The sequence below is a fragment of the Falco punctatus genome, assembly GCF_963210335.1.
Source record: "Falco punctatus genome assembly, contig: scaffold_118, whole genome shotgun sequence".
Lineage (NCBI taxonomy): Eukaryota > Metazoa > Chordata > Aves > Falconiformes > Falconidae > Falco > Falco punctatus.
Genome location: NW_027660075.1, coordinates 217,784 through 232,765, shown reverse-complemented (window position 1 = coordinate 232,765; position 14,982 = coordinate 217,784).

The following is a 14,982-nucleotide window of genomic DNA, read 5'->3' as shown; positions in this document are numbered from 1 at the left end:
GGGCAGTGGAAGAACTACCAACAGAACTCCTTTCTGGCACCTTCCCCGGTGGAGTTGTGCATGGGGTGTGTTTGGAACATTTTGTCACCAGCCGATTCCAAAAGTCAGCGATTCCCCATCTCAGCCCAGCAAGCAGGTAGAACCACTTTTGTGGTGTCTTTCATCTGGCTACCGGGGCAGTGGAAGAACTGCCATCAGAACTCCTTTCTGGCACCTTCCCCGGTGGAGTTGTGCATGGGGTGTGTTTGGAACATTTTGTCACCAGCCGACTCCAAAAGTCAGCGATTCCCCATCTCAGCCCAGCAAGCAGGTAGAACCACTTTTGTGGTGTCTTTCAGCTGGCTACCGGGGCAGTGGAAGAACTACCAACAGAACTCCTTGCTGGCACCTTCCCCGGTGGAGTTGTGCATGGGTGTGTTTGGAACATTTTGTCACCAGCCGAGTCAAAAGTCAGCGATTCCCCATCTCAGCCCAGCAAGCAGGTAAAACCACTTTTGTGGTGTCTTTAAGCTGGCTACCGAGGCAGTGGAAGAACTACCACCAGAACTCCTTGCTGGCACCTTCCCCGGTGGAGTTGTGCATGGGGTGTGTTTGGAACACTTTCTCACCAGTCTACTACAAAAGTCAGCGATTCCCCATCTCAGCCCAGCAAGCATGTAGAACCACTTTTGTGGTGTCTTTCAGCTGGCTTCCGGGGCAGTGGAAGAACTACCAACAGAACTCCTTTCTGGCACCTTCCCCGGTGGAGTTGTGCATGGGGTGTGTTTGGAACATTTTGTCACCAGCCTACTCCAAAAGTCAGCGATGCCCATCTCAGCCCAGAAAGCAGGTAGAACCACTTTCGTGGTGTCTTTCAGCTGGCTACCGGGGCAGTGGAAGAACTACCAACAGAACTCCTTTCTGGCACCTTCCCCGCTGGAGTTGTGCATGGGGTGTGTTTGGAACATTTTGTCACCAGCCGACTCCAAAAGGCAGCGATTCCCCATCTCAGCCCAGCAAGCAGGTAGAACCACTTTTGTGGTGTCTTTCAGCTGGCTACCGGGGCAGTGGAAGAACTACCTACAGAACTCCTTTCTGGCACCTTCCCTGGTGGAGTTGTGCATGGGGTGTGTTTGGAACATTTTGTCACCAGCCGACTCCAAAAGTCAGCGATTGCCCATCTCAGCCCAGCAAGCAGGTAAAACCACTTTTGTGGTGTCTTTCATCTGGCTACCGGGGCAGTGGAAGAACTACCAACAGAACTCCTTTCTGGCACCTTCCCCGGTGGAGTTGTGCATGGGGTGTGTTTGGAACACTTTCTCACCAGTCTACTACAAAAGTCAGCGATTCCCCATCTCAGCCCAGCAAGCAGGTAGAACCACTTTTGTGGTGTCTTTCAGCTGGCTTCCGGGGCAGTGGAAGAACTACCAACAGAACTCCTTTCTGGCACCTTCCCCGGTGGAGTTGTGCATGGGGTGTGTTTGGAACATTTTGTCACCAGCCTACTCCAAAAGTCAGCGATGCCCATCTCAGCCCAGAAAGCAGGTAGAACCACTTTCGTGGTGTCTTTCAGCTGGCTACCGGGGCAGTGGAAGAACTACCAACAGAACTCCTTTCTGGCACCTTCCCCGCTGGAGTTGTGCATGGGGTGTGTTTGGAACATTTTGTCACCAGCCGACTCCAAAAGGCAGCGATTCCCCATCTCAGCCCAGCAAGCAGGTAGAACCACTTTTGTGGTGTCTTTCAGCTGGCTACCGGGGCAGTGGAAGAACAAGCAACGGAATTCCTTTCTGGCACCTTCCCCGCTGGAGTTGTGCATGGGGTGTGTTTGGAACATTTTGTCACCAGCCGACTCCAAAAGGCAGCGATTCCCCATCTCAGCCCAGCAAGCAGGTAAAACCACTTTTGTGGTGTCTTTCATCTGGCTACCGGGGCAGTGGAAGAACTACCAACAGAACTCCTTTCTGGCACCTTCCCCGGTGGAGTTGTGCATGGGGTGTGTTTGGAACACTTTCTCACCAGTCTACTACAAAAGTCAGCGATTCCCCATCTCAGCCCAGCAAGCAGGTAGAACCACTTTTGTGGTGTCTTTCAGCTGGCTTCCGGGGCAGTGGAAGAACTACCAACAGAACTCCTTTCTGGCACCTTCCCCGGTGGAGTTGTGCATGGGGTGTGTTTGGAACATTTTGTCACCAGCCTACTCCAAAAGTCAGCGATGCCCATCTCAGCCCAGAAAGCAGGTAGAACCACATTCGTGGTGTCTTTCAGCTGGCTACCGGGGCAGTGGAAGAACAAGCAACGGAATTCCTTTCTGGCACCTTCCCCGCTGGAGTTGTGCATGGGGTGTGTTTGGAACATTTTGTCACCAGCCGACTCCAAAAGGCAGCGATTCCCCATCTCAGCCCAGCAAGCAGGTAGAACCACTTTTGTGGTGTCTTTCAGCTGGCTACCGGGGCAGTGGAAGAACTACCAACAGAACTCCTTTCTGGCACCTTCCCTGGTGGAGTTGTGCATGGGGTGTGTTTGGAACATTTTGTCACCAGCCGACTCCCAAAGTCAGCGATTCCCAATCTCAGCCCAGCAAGCAGGTAAAACCACTTTTGTGGTGTCTTTCATCTGGCTACCGGGGCAGTGGAAGAACTACCAACAGAACTCCTTTCTGGCACCTTCCCCGGTGGAGTTGTGCATGGGGTGTGTTTGCAACACTATCTCACCAGCCTACTCCAAAAGTCAGCGATTGCCCATCTCAGCCCAGCAAGCAGGTAGAACCACTTTTGTGGTGTCTTTCAGCTGGCTACCGGGGCAGTGGAAGAACAAGCAACGGAATTCCTTTCTGGCACCTTCCCCGCTGGAGTTGTGCATGGGGTGTGTTTGGAACATTTTGTCACCAGCCGATTCCAAAAGTCAGCGATTGCCCATCTCAGCCCAGCAAGCAGGTAGAACCACTTTTGTGGTGTCTTTCATCTGGCTACCGGGGCAGTGGAAGAACTGCCATCAGAACTCCTTTCTGGCACCTTCCCCGGTGGAGTTGTGCATGGGGTGTGTTTGGAACATTTTGTCACCAGCCGACTCCAAAAGTCAGCGATTCCCCATCTCAGCCCAGCAAGCAGGTAGAACCACTTTTGTGGTGTCTTTCAGCTGGCTACCGGGGCAGTGGAAGAACTACCAACAGAACTCCTTTCTGGCACCTTCCCTGGTGGAGTTGTGCATGGGGTGTGTTTGGAACATTTTGTCACCAGCTGACTCCCAAAGTCAGCGATTGCCCATCTCAGCCCAGCAAGCAGGTAAAACCACTTTTGTGGTGTCTTTCATCTGGCTACCGGGGCAGTGGAAGAACAAGCAACGGAACTCCTTGCTGGCACCTTCCCCGGTGGAGTTGTGCATGGGGTGTGTTTGGAACACTTTCTCACCAGTCTACTACAAAAGTCAGCGATTCCCCATCTCAGCCCAGCAAGCATGTAGAACCACTTTTGTGGTGTCTTTCAGCTGGCTTCCGGGGCAGTGGAAGAACTACCAACAGAACTCCTTTCTGGCACCTTCCCCGGTGGAGTTGTGCATGGGGTGTGTTTGGAACATTTTGTCACCAGCCTACTCCAAAAGTCAGCGATGCCCATCTCAGCCCAGAAAGCAGGTAGAACCACTTTCGTGGTGTCTTTCAGCTGGCTACCGGGGCAGTGGAAGAACAAGCAACGGAATTCCTTTCTGGCACCTTCCCCGCTGGAGTTGTGCATGGGGTGTGTTTGGAACATTTTGTCACCAGCCGACTCCAAAAGGCAGCGATTCCCCATCTCAGCCCAGCAAGCAGGTAGAACCACTTTTGTGGTGTCTTTCAGCTGGCTACCGGGGCAGTGGAAGAACTACCTACAGAACTCCTTTCTGGCACCTTCCCTGGTGGAGTTGTGCATGGGGTGTGTTTGGAACATTTTGTCACCAGCCGACTCCAAAAGTCAGCGATTGCCCATCTCAGCCCAGCAAGCAGGTAAAACCACTTTTGTGGTGTCTTTCATCTGGCTACCGGGGCAGTGGAAGAACTACCAACAGAACTCCTTTCTGGCACCTTCCCCGGTGGAGTTGTGCATGGGGTGTGTTTGGAACACTTTCTCACCAGTCTACTACAAAAGTCAGCGATTCCCCATCTCAGCCCAGCAAGCAGGTAGAACCACTTTTGTGGTGTCTTTCAGCTGGCTTCCGGGGCAGTGGAAGAACTACCAACAGAACTCCTTTCTGGCACCTTCCCCGGTGGAGTTGTGCATGGGGTGTGTTTGGAACATTTTGTCACCAGCCTACTCCAAAAGTCAGCGATGCCCATCTCAGCCCAGAAAGCAGGTAGAACCACTTTCGTGGTGTCTTTCAGCTGGCTACCGGGGCAGTGGAAGAACAAGCAACGGAATTCCTTTCTGGCACCTTCCCCGCTGGAGTTGTGCATGGGGTGTGTTTGGAACATTTTGTCACCAGCCGACTCCAAAAGGCAGCGATTCCCCATCTCAGCCCAGCAAGCAGGTAGAACCACTTTTGTGGTGTCTTTCAGCTGGCTACCGGGGCAGTGGAAGAACTACCTACAGAACTCCTTTCTGGCACCTTCCCTGGTGGAGTTGTGCATGGGGTGTGTTTGCAACATTTTGTCACCAGCCTACTCCAAAAGTCAGCGATGCCCATATCAGCCCAGAAAGCAGGTAGAACCACTTTCGTGGTGTCTTTCAGCTGGCTACCGGGGCAGTGGAAGAACAAGCAACGGAATTCCTTTCTGGCACCTTCCCCGCTGGAGTTGTGCATGGGGTGTGTTTGGAACATTTTGTCACCAGCCGACTCCAAAAGGCAGCGATTCCCCATCTCAGCCCAGCAAGCAGGTAGAACCACTTTTGTGGTGTCTTTCAGCTGGCTACCGGGGCAGTGGAAGAACTACCTACAGAACTCCTTTCTGGCACCTTCCCTGGTGGAGTTGTGCATGGGGTGTGTTTGGAACATTTTGTCACCAGCCGACTCCAAAAGGCAGCGATTGCCCATCTCAGCCCAGCAAGCAGGTAAAACCACTTTTGTGGTGTCTTTCATCTGGCTACCGGGGCAGTGGAAGAACTACCAACAGAACTCCTTTCTGGCACCTTCCCCGGTGGAGTTGTGCATGGGGTGTGTTTGGAACACTTTCTCACCAGTCTACTACAAAAGTCAGCGATTCCCCATCTCAGCCCAGCAAGCAGGTAGAACCACTTTTGTGGTGTCTTTCAGCTGGCTTCCGGGGCAGTGGAAGAACTACCAACAGAACTCCTTTCTGGCACCTTCCCCGGTGGAGTTGTGCATGGGGTGTGTTTGGAACATTTTGTCACCAGCCTACTCCAAAAGTCAGCGATGCCCATCTCAGCCCAGAAAGCAGGTAGAACCACTTTCGTGGTGTCTTTCAGCTGGCTACCGGGGCAGTGGAAGAACAAGCAACGGAATTCCTTTCTGGCACCTTCCCCGCTGGAGTTGTGCATGGGGTGTGTTTGGAACATTTTGTCACCAGCCGACTCCAAAAGGCAGCGATTCCCCATCTCAGCCCAGCAAGCAGGTAGAACCACTTTTGTGGTGTCTTTCAGCTGGCTACCGGGGCAGTGGAAGAACTACCAACAGAACTCCTTTCTGGCACCTTCCCTGGTGGAGTTGTGCATGGGGTGTGTTTGGAACATTTTGTCACCAGCTGACTCCCAAAGTCAGCGATTGCCCATCTCAGCCCAGCAAGCAGGTAAAACCACTTTTGTGGTGTCTTTCATCTGGCTACCGGGGCAGTGGAAGAACTACCAACAGAACTCCTTTCTGGCACCTTCCCCGGTGGAGTTGTGCATGGGGTGTGTTTGGAACACTTTCTCACCAGTCTACTACAAAAGTCAGCGATTCCCCATCTCAGCCCAGCAAGCATGTAGAACCACTTTTGTGGTGTCTTTCAGCTGGCTACCGGGGCAGTGGAAGAACTACCAACAGAACTCCTTTCTGGCACCTTCCCCGGTGGAGTTGTGCATGGGGTGTGTTTGGAACATTTTGTCACCAGCCGACTCCAAAAGTCAGCGATGCCCATATCAGCCCAGAAAGCAGGTAGAACCACTTTCGTGGTGTCTTTCAGCTGGCTACCGGGGCAGTGGAAGAACAAGCAACGGAATTCCTTTCTGGCACCTTCCCCGCTGGAGTTGTGCATGGGGTGTGTTTGGAACATTTTGTCACCAGCCGACTCCAAAAGGCAGCGATTCCCCATCTCAGCCCAGCAAGCAGGTAGAACCACTTTTGTGGTGTCTTTCAGCTGGCTACCGGGGCAGTGGAAGAACTACCAACAGAACTCCTTTCTGGCACCTTCCCTGGTGGAGTTGTGCATGGGGTGTGTTTGGAACATTTTGTCACCAGCTGACTCCCAAAGTCAGCGATTGCCCATCTCAGCCCAGAAAGCAGGTAAAACCACTTTTGTGGTGTCTTTCATCTGGCTACCGGGGCAGTGGAAGAACAAGCAACGGAATTCCTTTCTGGCACCTTCCCCGCTGGAGTTGTGCATGGGGTGACTTTGGAACATTTTGTCACCAGCCGACTCCAAAAGTCAGCGATTGCCCATCTCAGCCCAGCAAGCATGTAGAACCACTTTTGTGGTGTCTTTCAGCTGGCTACCGGGGCAGTGGAAGAACAAGCAACAGAATTCCTTTCTGGCACCTTCCCCGCTGGAGTTGTGCATGGGGTGACTTTGGAACATTTTGTCACCAGCCTACTCCAAAAGTCAGCGATGCCCATCTCAGCCCAGAAAGCAGGTAGAACCACTTTCGTGGTGTCTTTCAGCTGGCTACCGGGGCAGTGGAAGAACAAGCAACGGAATTCCTTTCTGGCACCTTCCCCGCTGGAGTTGTGCATGGGGTGTGTTTGGAACATTTTGTCACCAGCCGACTCCAAAAGGCAGCGATTCCCCATCTCAGCCCAGCAAGCAGGTAGAACCACTTTTGTGGTGTCTTTCAGCTGGCTACCGGGGCAGTGGAAGAACTACCAACAGAACTCCTTTCTGGCACCTTCCCTGGTGGAGTTGTGCATGGGGTGTGTTTGGAACATTTTGTCACCAGCTGACTCCCAAAGTCAGCGATTGCATATCTCAGCCCAGCAAGCAGGTAAAACCACTTTTGTGGTGTCTTTCATCTGGCTACCGGGGCAGTGGAAGAACAAGCAACGGAATTCCTTTCTGGCACCTTCCCCGCTGGAGTTGTGCATGGGGTGACTTTGGAACATTTTGTCACCAGCCGACTCCAAAAGGCAGCGATTCCCCATCTCAGCCCAGCAAGCATGTAGAACCACTTTTGTGGTGTCTTTCAGCTGGCTACCGGGGCAGTGGAAGAACTACCAACAGAACTCCTTTCTGGCACCTTCCCCGGTGGAGTTGTGCATGGGGTGTGTTTGGAACATTTTGTCACCAGCCGACTCCAAAAGTCAGCGATGCCCATATCAGCCCAGAAAGCAGGTAGAACCACTTTCGTGGTGTCTTTCAGCTGGCTACCGGGGCAGTGGAAGAACAAGCAACGGAATTCCTTTCTGGCACCTTCCCCGCTGGAGTTGTGCATGGGGTGTGTTTGGAACATTTTGTCACCAGCCGACTCCAAAAGGCAGCGATTCCCCATCTCAGCCCAGCAAGCAGGTAGAACCACTTTTGTGGTGTCTTTCAGCTGGCTACCGGGGCAGTGGAAGAACTACCAACAGAACTCCTTTCTGGCACCTTCCCTGGTGGAGTTGTGCATGGGGTGTGTTTGGAACATTTTGTCACCAGCTGACTCCCAAAGTCAGCGATTGCCCATCTCAGCCCAGCAAGCAGGTAAAACCACTTTTGTGGTGTCTTTCATCTGGCTACCGGGGCAGTGGAAGAACAAGCAACGGAATTCCTTTCTGGCACCTTCCCCGCTGGAGTTGTGCATGGGGTGACTTTGGAACATTTTGTCACCAGCCGACTCCAAAAGTCAGCGATTCCCCATCTCAGCCCAGCAAGCATGTAGAACCACTTTTGTGGTGTCTTTCAGCTGGCTACCGGGGCAGTGGAAGAACTACCAACAGAACTCCTTTCTGGCACCTTCCCCGGTGGAGTTGTGCATGGGGTGTGTTTGGAACATTTTGTCACCAGCCGAGTCAAAAGTCAGCGATTCCCCATCTCAGCCCAGCAAGCAGGTAGAACCACTTTTGTGGTGTCTTTCAGCTGGCTACCGGGGCAGTGGAAGAACAAGCAACGGAATTCCTTTCTGGCACCTTCCCCGGTGGAGTTGTGCATGGGGTGACTTTGGAACATTTTGTCACCAGCCGACTCCAAAAGTCAGCGATTGCCCATCTCAGCCCAGCAAGCAGGTAGAACCACTTTTGTGGTGTCTTTCAGCTGGCTACCGCGGCAGTGTAAGAACTACCAACAGAACTCCTTTCTGGCACCTTCCCCGGTGGAGTTGTGCATGGGGTGTGTTTGCAACACTTTCTCACCAGCCGACTCCAAAAGTCAGCGATTCCCCATCTCAGCCCAGCAAGCAGGTAGAACCACTTTTGTGGTGTCTTTCAGCTGGCTACCGGGGCAGTGGAAGAACTACCAACAGAACTCCTTTCTGGCACCTTCCCTGGTGGAGTTGTGCATGGGGTGTGTTTGGAACATTTTGTCACCAGCTGACTCCCAAAGTCAGCGATTGCCCATCTCAGCCCAGCAAGCAGGTAAAACCACTTTTGTGGTGTCTTTCATCTGGCTACCGGGGCAGTGGAAGAACAAGCAACGGAATTCCTTTCTGGCACCTTCCCCGCTGGAGTTGTGCATGGGGTGACTTTGGAACATTTTGTCACCAGCCGACTCCAAAAGTCAGCGATTGCCCATCTCAGCCCAGCAAGCATGTAGAACCACTTTTGTGGTGTCTTTCAGCTGGCTACCGGGGCAGTGGAAGAACTACCAACAGAACTCCTTTCTGGCACCTTCCCCGGTGGAGTTGTGCATGGGGTGTGTTTGGAACATTTTGTCACCAGCCGACTCCAAAAGTCAGCGATGCCCATCTCAGCCCAGAAAGCAGGTAGAACCACTTTTGTGGTGTCTTTCATCTGGCTACCGGGGCAGTGGAAGAACAAGCAACGGAATTCCTTTCTGGCACCTTCCCCGCTGGAGTTGTCCATGGGGTGTGTTTGGAACATTTTGTCACCAGCCAACTCCAAAAGTCAGCGATTGCCCATCTCAGCCCAGCAAGCAGGTAGAACCACTTTTGTGGTGTCTTTCAGCTGGCTACCGGGGCAGTGGAAGAACTACCAACAGAACTCCTTTCTGGCACCTTCCCCGGTGGAGTTGTGCATGGGGTGTGTTTGGAACATTTTGTCACCAGCCGATTCCAAAAGTCAGCGATTCCCCATCTCAGCCCAGCAAGCAGGTAGAACCACTTTTGTGGTGTCTTTCATCTGGCTACCGGGGCAGTGGAAGAACTGCCATCAGAACTCCTTTCTGGCACCTTCCCCGGTGGAGTTGTGCATGGGGTGTGTTTGGAACATTTTGTCACCAGCCGACTCCAAAAGTCAGCGATTCCCCATCTCAGCCCAGCAAGCAGGTAGAACCACTTTTGTGGTGTCTTTCAGCTGGCTACCGGGGCAGTGGAAGAACTACCAACAGAACTCCTTGCTGGCACCTTCCCCGGTGGAGTTGTGCATGGGGTGTGTTTGGAACATTTTGTCACCAGCCGAGTCAAAAGTCAGCGATTCCCCATCTCAGCCCAGCAAGCAGGTAAAACCACTTTTGTGGTGTCTTTAAGCTGGCTACCGAGGCAGTGGAAGAACTACCACCAGAACTCCTTGCTGGCACCTTCCCCGGTGGAGTTGTGCATGGGGTGTGTTTGGAACACTTTCTCACCAGTCTACTACAAAAGTCAGCGATTCCCCATCTCAGCCCAGCAAGCATGTAGAACCACTTTTGTGGTGTCTTTCAGCTGGCTTCCGGGGCAGTGGAAGAACTACCAACAGAACTCCTTTCTGGCACCTTCCCCGGTGGAGTTGTGCATGGGGTGTGTTTGGAACATTTTGTCACCAGCCTACTCCAAAAGTCAGCGATGCCCATCTCAGCCCAGAAAGCAGGTAGAACCACTTTCGTGGTGTCTTTCAGCTGGCTACCGGGGCAGTGGAAGAACTACCAACAGAACTCCTTTCTGGCACCTTCCCCGCTGGAGTTGTGCATGGGGTGTGTTTGGAACATTTTGTCACCAGCCGACTCCAAAAGGCAGCGATTCCCCATCTCAGCCCAGCAAGCAGGTAGAACCACTTTTGTGGTGTCTTTCAGCTGGCTACCGGGGCAGTGGAAGAACTACCTACAGAACTCCTTTCTGGCACCTTCCCTGGTGGAGTTGTGCATGGGGTGTGTTTGGAACATTTTGTCACCAGCCGACTCCAAAAGTCAGCGATTGCCCATCTCAGCCCAGCAAGCAGGTAAAACCACTTTTGTGGTGTCTTTCATCTGGCTACCGGGGCAGTGGAAGAACTACCAACAGAACTCCTTTCTGGCACCTTCCCCGGTGGAGTTGTGCATGGGGTGTGTTTGGAACACTTTCTCACCAGTCTACTACAAAAGTCAGCGATTCCCCATCTCAGCCCAGCAAGCAGGTAGAACCACTTTTGTGGTGTCTTTCAGCTGGCTTCCGGGGCAGTGGAAGAACTACCAACAGAACTCCTTTCTGGCACCTTCCCCGGTGGAGTTGTGCATGGGGTGTGTTTGGAACATTTTGTCACCAGCCTACTCCAAAAGTCAGCGATGCCCATCTCAGCCCAGAAAGCAGGTAGAACCACTTTCGTGGTGTCTTTCAGCTGGCTACCGGGGCAGTGGAAGAACTACCAACAGAACTCCTTTCTGGCACCTTCCCCGCTGGAGTTGTGCATGGGGTGTGTTTGGAACATTTTGTCACCAGCCGACTCCAAAAGGCAGCGATTCCCCATCTCAGCCCAGCAAGCAGGTAGAACCACTTTTGTGGTGTCTTTCAGCTGGCTACCGGGGCAGTGGAAGAACTACCTACAGAACTCCTTTCTGGCACCTTCCCTGATGGAGTTGTGCATGGGGTGTGTTTGGAACATTTTGTCACCAGCCGACTCCAAAAGTCAGCGATTGCCCATCTCAGCCCAGCAAGCAGGTAAAACCACTTTTGTGGTGTCTTTCATCTGGCTACCGGGGCAGTGGAAGAACTACCAACAGAACTCCTTTCTGGCACCTTCCCCGGTGGAGTTGTGCATGGGGTGTGTTTGGAACACTTTCTCACCAGTCTACTACAAAAGTCAGCGATTCCCCATCTCAGCCCAGCAAGCAGGTAGAACCACTTTTGTGGTGTCTTTCAGCTGGCTTCCGGGGCAGTGGAAGAACTACCAACAGAACTCCTTTCTGGCACCTTCCCCGGTGGAGTTGTGCATGGGGTGTGTTTGGAACATTTTGTCACCAGCCTACTCCAAAAGTCAGCGATGCCCATCTCAGCCCAGAAAGCAGGTAGAACCACATTCGTGGTGTCTTTCAGCTGGCTACCGGGGCAGTGGAAGAACAAGCAACGGAATTCCTTTCTGGCACCTTCCCCGCTGGAGTTGTGCATGGGGTGTGTTTGGAACATTTTGTCACCAGCCGACTCCAAAAGGCAGCGATTCCCCATCTCAGCCCAGCAAGCAGGTAGAACCACTTTTGTGGTGTCTTTCAGCTGGCTACCGGGGCAGTGGAAGAACTACCAACAGAACTCCTTTCTGGCACCTTCCCTGGTGGAGTTGTGCATGGGGTGTGTTTGGAACATTTTGTCACCAGCCGACTCCCAAAGTCAGCGATTCCCAATCTCAGCCCAGCAAGCAGGTAAAACCACTTTTGTGGTGTCTTTCATCTGGCTACCGGGGCAGTGGAAGAACTACCAACAGAACTCCTTTCTGGCACCTTCCCCGGTGGAGTTGTGCATGGGGTGTGTTTGGAACACTTTCTCACCAGTCTACTACAAAAGTCAGCGATTCCCCATCTCAGCCCAGCAAGCATGTAGAACCACTTTTGTGGTGTCTTTCAGCTGGCTACCGGGGCAGTGGAAGAACTACCAACAGAACTCCTTTCTGGCACCTTCCCCGGTGGAGTTGTGCATGGGGTGTGTTTGGAACATTTTGTCACCAGCCGACTCCAAAAGTCAGCGATGCCCATATCAGCCCAGAAAGCAGGTAGAACCACTTTCGTGGTGTCTTTCAGCTGGCTACCGGGGCAGTGGAAGAACAAGCAACGGAATTCCTTTCTGGCACCTTCCCCGCTGGAGTTGTGCATGGGGTGTGTTTGGAACATTTTGTCACCAGCCGACTCCAAAAGGCAGCGATTCCCCATCTCAGCCCAGCAAGCAGGTAGAACCACTTTTGTGGTGTCTTTCAGCTGGCTACCGGGGCAGTGGAAGAACTACCAACAGAACTCCTTTCTGGCACCTTCCCTGGTGGAGTTGTGCATGGGGTGACTTTGGAACATTTTGTCACCAGCCTACTCCAAAAGTCAGCGATGCCCATCTCAGCCCAGCAAGCAGGTAGAACCACTTTCGTGGTGTCTTTCAGCTGGCTACCGGGGCAGTGGAAGAACAAGCAACGGAATTCCTTTCTGGCACCTTCCCCGCTGGAGTTGTGCATGGGGTGTGTTTGGAACATTTTGTCACCAGCCGACTCCAAAAGGCAGCGATTCCCCATCTCAGCCCAGCAAGCAGGTAGAACCACTTTTGTGGTGTCTTTCAGCTGGCTACCGGGGCAGTGGAAGAACTACCAACAGAACTCCTTTCTGGCACCTTCCCTGGTGGAGTTGTGCATGGGGTGTGTTTGGAACATTTTGTCACCAGCTGACTCCCAAAGTCAGCGATTGCATATCTCAGCCCAGCAAGCAGGTAAAACCACTTTTGTGGTGTCTTTCATCTGGCTACCGGGGCAGTGGAAGAACAAGCAACGGAATTCCTTTCTGGCACCTTCCCCGCTGGAGTTGTGCATGGGGTGACTTTGGAACATTTTGTCACCAGCCGACTCCAAAAGTCAGCGATTCCCCATCTCAGCCCAGCAAGCATGTAGAACCACTTTTGTGGTGTCTTTCAGCTGGCTACCGGGGCAGTGGAAGAACTACCAACAGAACTCCTTTCTGGCACCTTCCCCGGTGGAGTTGTGCATGGGGTGTGTTTGGAACATTTTGTCACCAGCCGACTCCAAAAGTCAGCGATGCCCATATCAGCCCAGAAAGCAGGTAGAACCACTTTCGTGGTGTCTTTCAGCTGGCTACCGGGGCAGTGGAAGAACAAGCAACGGAATTCCTTTCTGGCACCTTCCCCGCTGGAGTTGTGCATGGGGTGTGTTTGGAACATTTTGTCACCAGCCGACTCCAAAAGGCAGCGATTCCCCATCTCAGCCCAGCAAGCAGGTAGAACCACTTTTGTGGTGTCTTTCAGCTGGCTACCGGGGCAGTGGAAGAACTACCAACAGAACTCCTTTCTGGCACCTTCCCTGGTGGAGTTGTGCATGGGGTGTGTTTGGAACATTTTGTCACCAGCTGACTCCCAAAGTCAGCGATTGCCCATCTCAGCCCAGCAAGCAGGTAAAACCACTTTTGTGGTGTCTTTCATCTGGCTACCGGGGCAGTGGAAGAACAAGCAACGGAATTCCTTTCTGGCACCTTCCCCGCTGGAGTTGTGCATGGGGTGACTTTGGAACATTTTGTCACCAGCCGACTCCAAAAGTCAGCGATTCCCCATCTCAGCCCAGCAAGCAGGTAGAACCACTTTTGTGGTGTCTTTCAGCTGGCTACCGGGGCAGTGGAAGAACAAGCAACAGAATTCCTTTCTGGCACCTTCCCCGCTGGAGTTGTGCATGGGGTGACTTTGGAACATTTTGTCACCAGCCTACTCCAAAAGTCAGCGATGCCCATCTCAGCCCAGAAAGCAGGTAGAACCACTTTCGTGGTGTCTTTCAGCTGGCTACCGGGGCAGTGGAAGAACAAGCAACGGAATTCCTTTCTGGCACCTTCCCCGCTGGAGTTGTGCATGGGGTGTGTTTGGAACATTTTGTCACCAGCCGACTCCAAAAGGCAGCGATTCCCCATCTCAGCCCAGCAAGCAGGTAGAACCACTTTTGTGGTGTCTTTCAGCTGGCTACCGGGGCAGTGGAAGAACTACCAACAGAACTCCTTTCTGGCACCTTCCCTGGTGGAGTTGTGCATGGGGTGTGTTTGGAACATTTTGTCACCAGCTGACTCCCAAAGTCAGCGATTGCATATCTCAGCCCAGCAAGCAGGTAAAACCACTTTTGTGGTGTCTTTCATCTGGCTACCGGGGCAGTGGAAGAACAAGCAACGGAATTCCTTTCTGGCACCTTCCCCGCTGGAGTTGTGCATGGGGTGACTTTGGAACATTTTGTCACCAGCCGACTCCAAAAGGCAGCGATTCCCCATCTCAGCCCAGCAAGCATGTAGAACCACTTTTGTGGTGTCTTTCAGCTGGCTACCGGGGCAGTGGAAGAACTACCAACAGAACTCCTTTCTGGCACCTTCCCCGGTGGAGTTGTGCATGGGGTGTGTTTGGAACATTTTGTCACCAGCCGACTCCAAAAGTCAGCGATGCCCATATCAGCCCAGAAAGCAGGTAGAACCACTTTCGTGGTGTCTTTCAGCTGGCTACCGGGGCAGTGGAAGAACAAGCAACGGAATTCCTTTCTGGCACCTTCCCCGCTGGAGTTGTGCATGGGGTGTGTTTGGAACATTTTGTCACCAGCCGACTCCAAAAGGCAGCGATTCCCCATCTCAGCCCAGCAAGCAGGTAGAACCACTTTTGTGGTGTCTTTCAGCTGGCTACCGGGGCAGTGGAAGAACTACCAACAGAACTCCTTTCTGGCACCTTCCCTGGTGGAGTTGTGCATGGGGTGTGTTTGGAACATTTTGTCACCAGCTGACTTCCAAAGTCAGCGATTGCCCATCTCAGCCCAGCAAGCAGGTAAAACCACTTTTGTGGTGTCTTTCATCTGGCTACCGGGGCAGTGGAAGAACAAGCAACGGAATTCCTTTCTGGCACC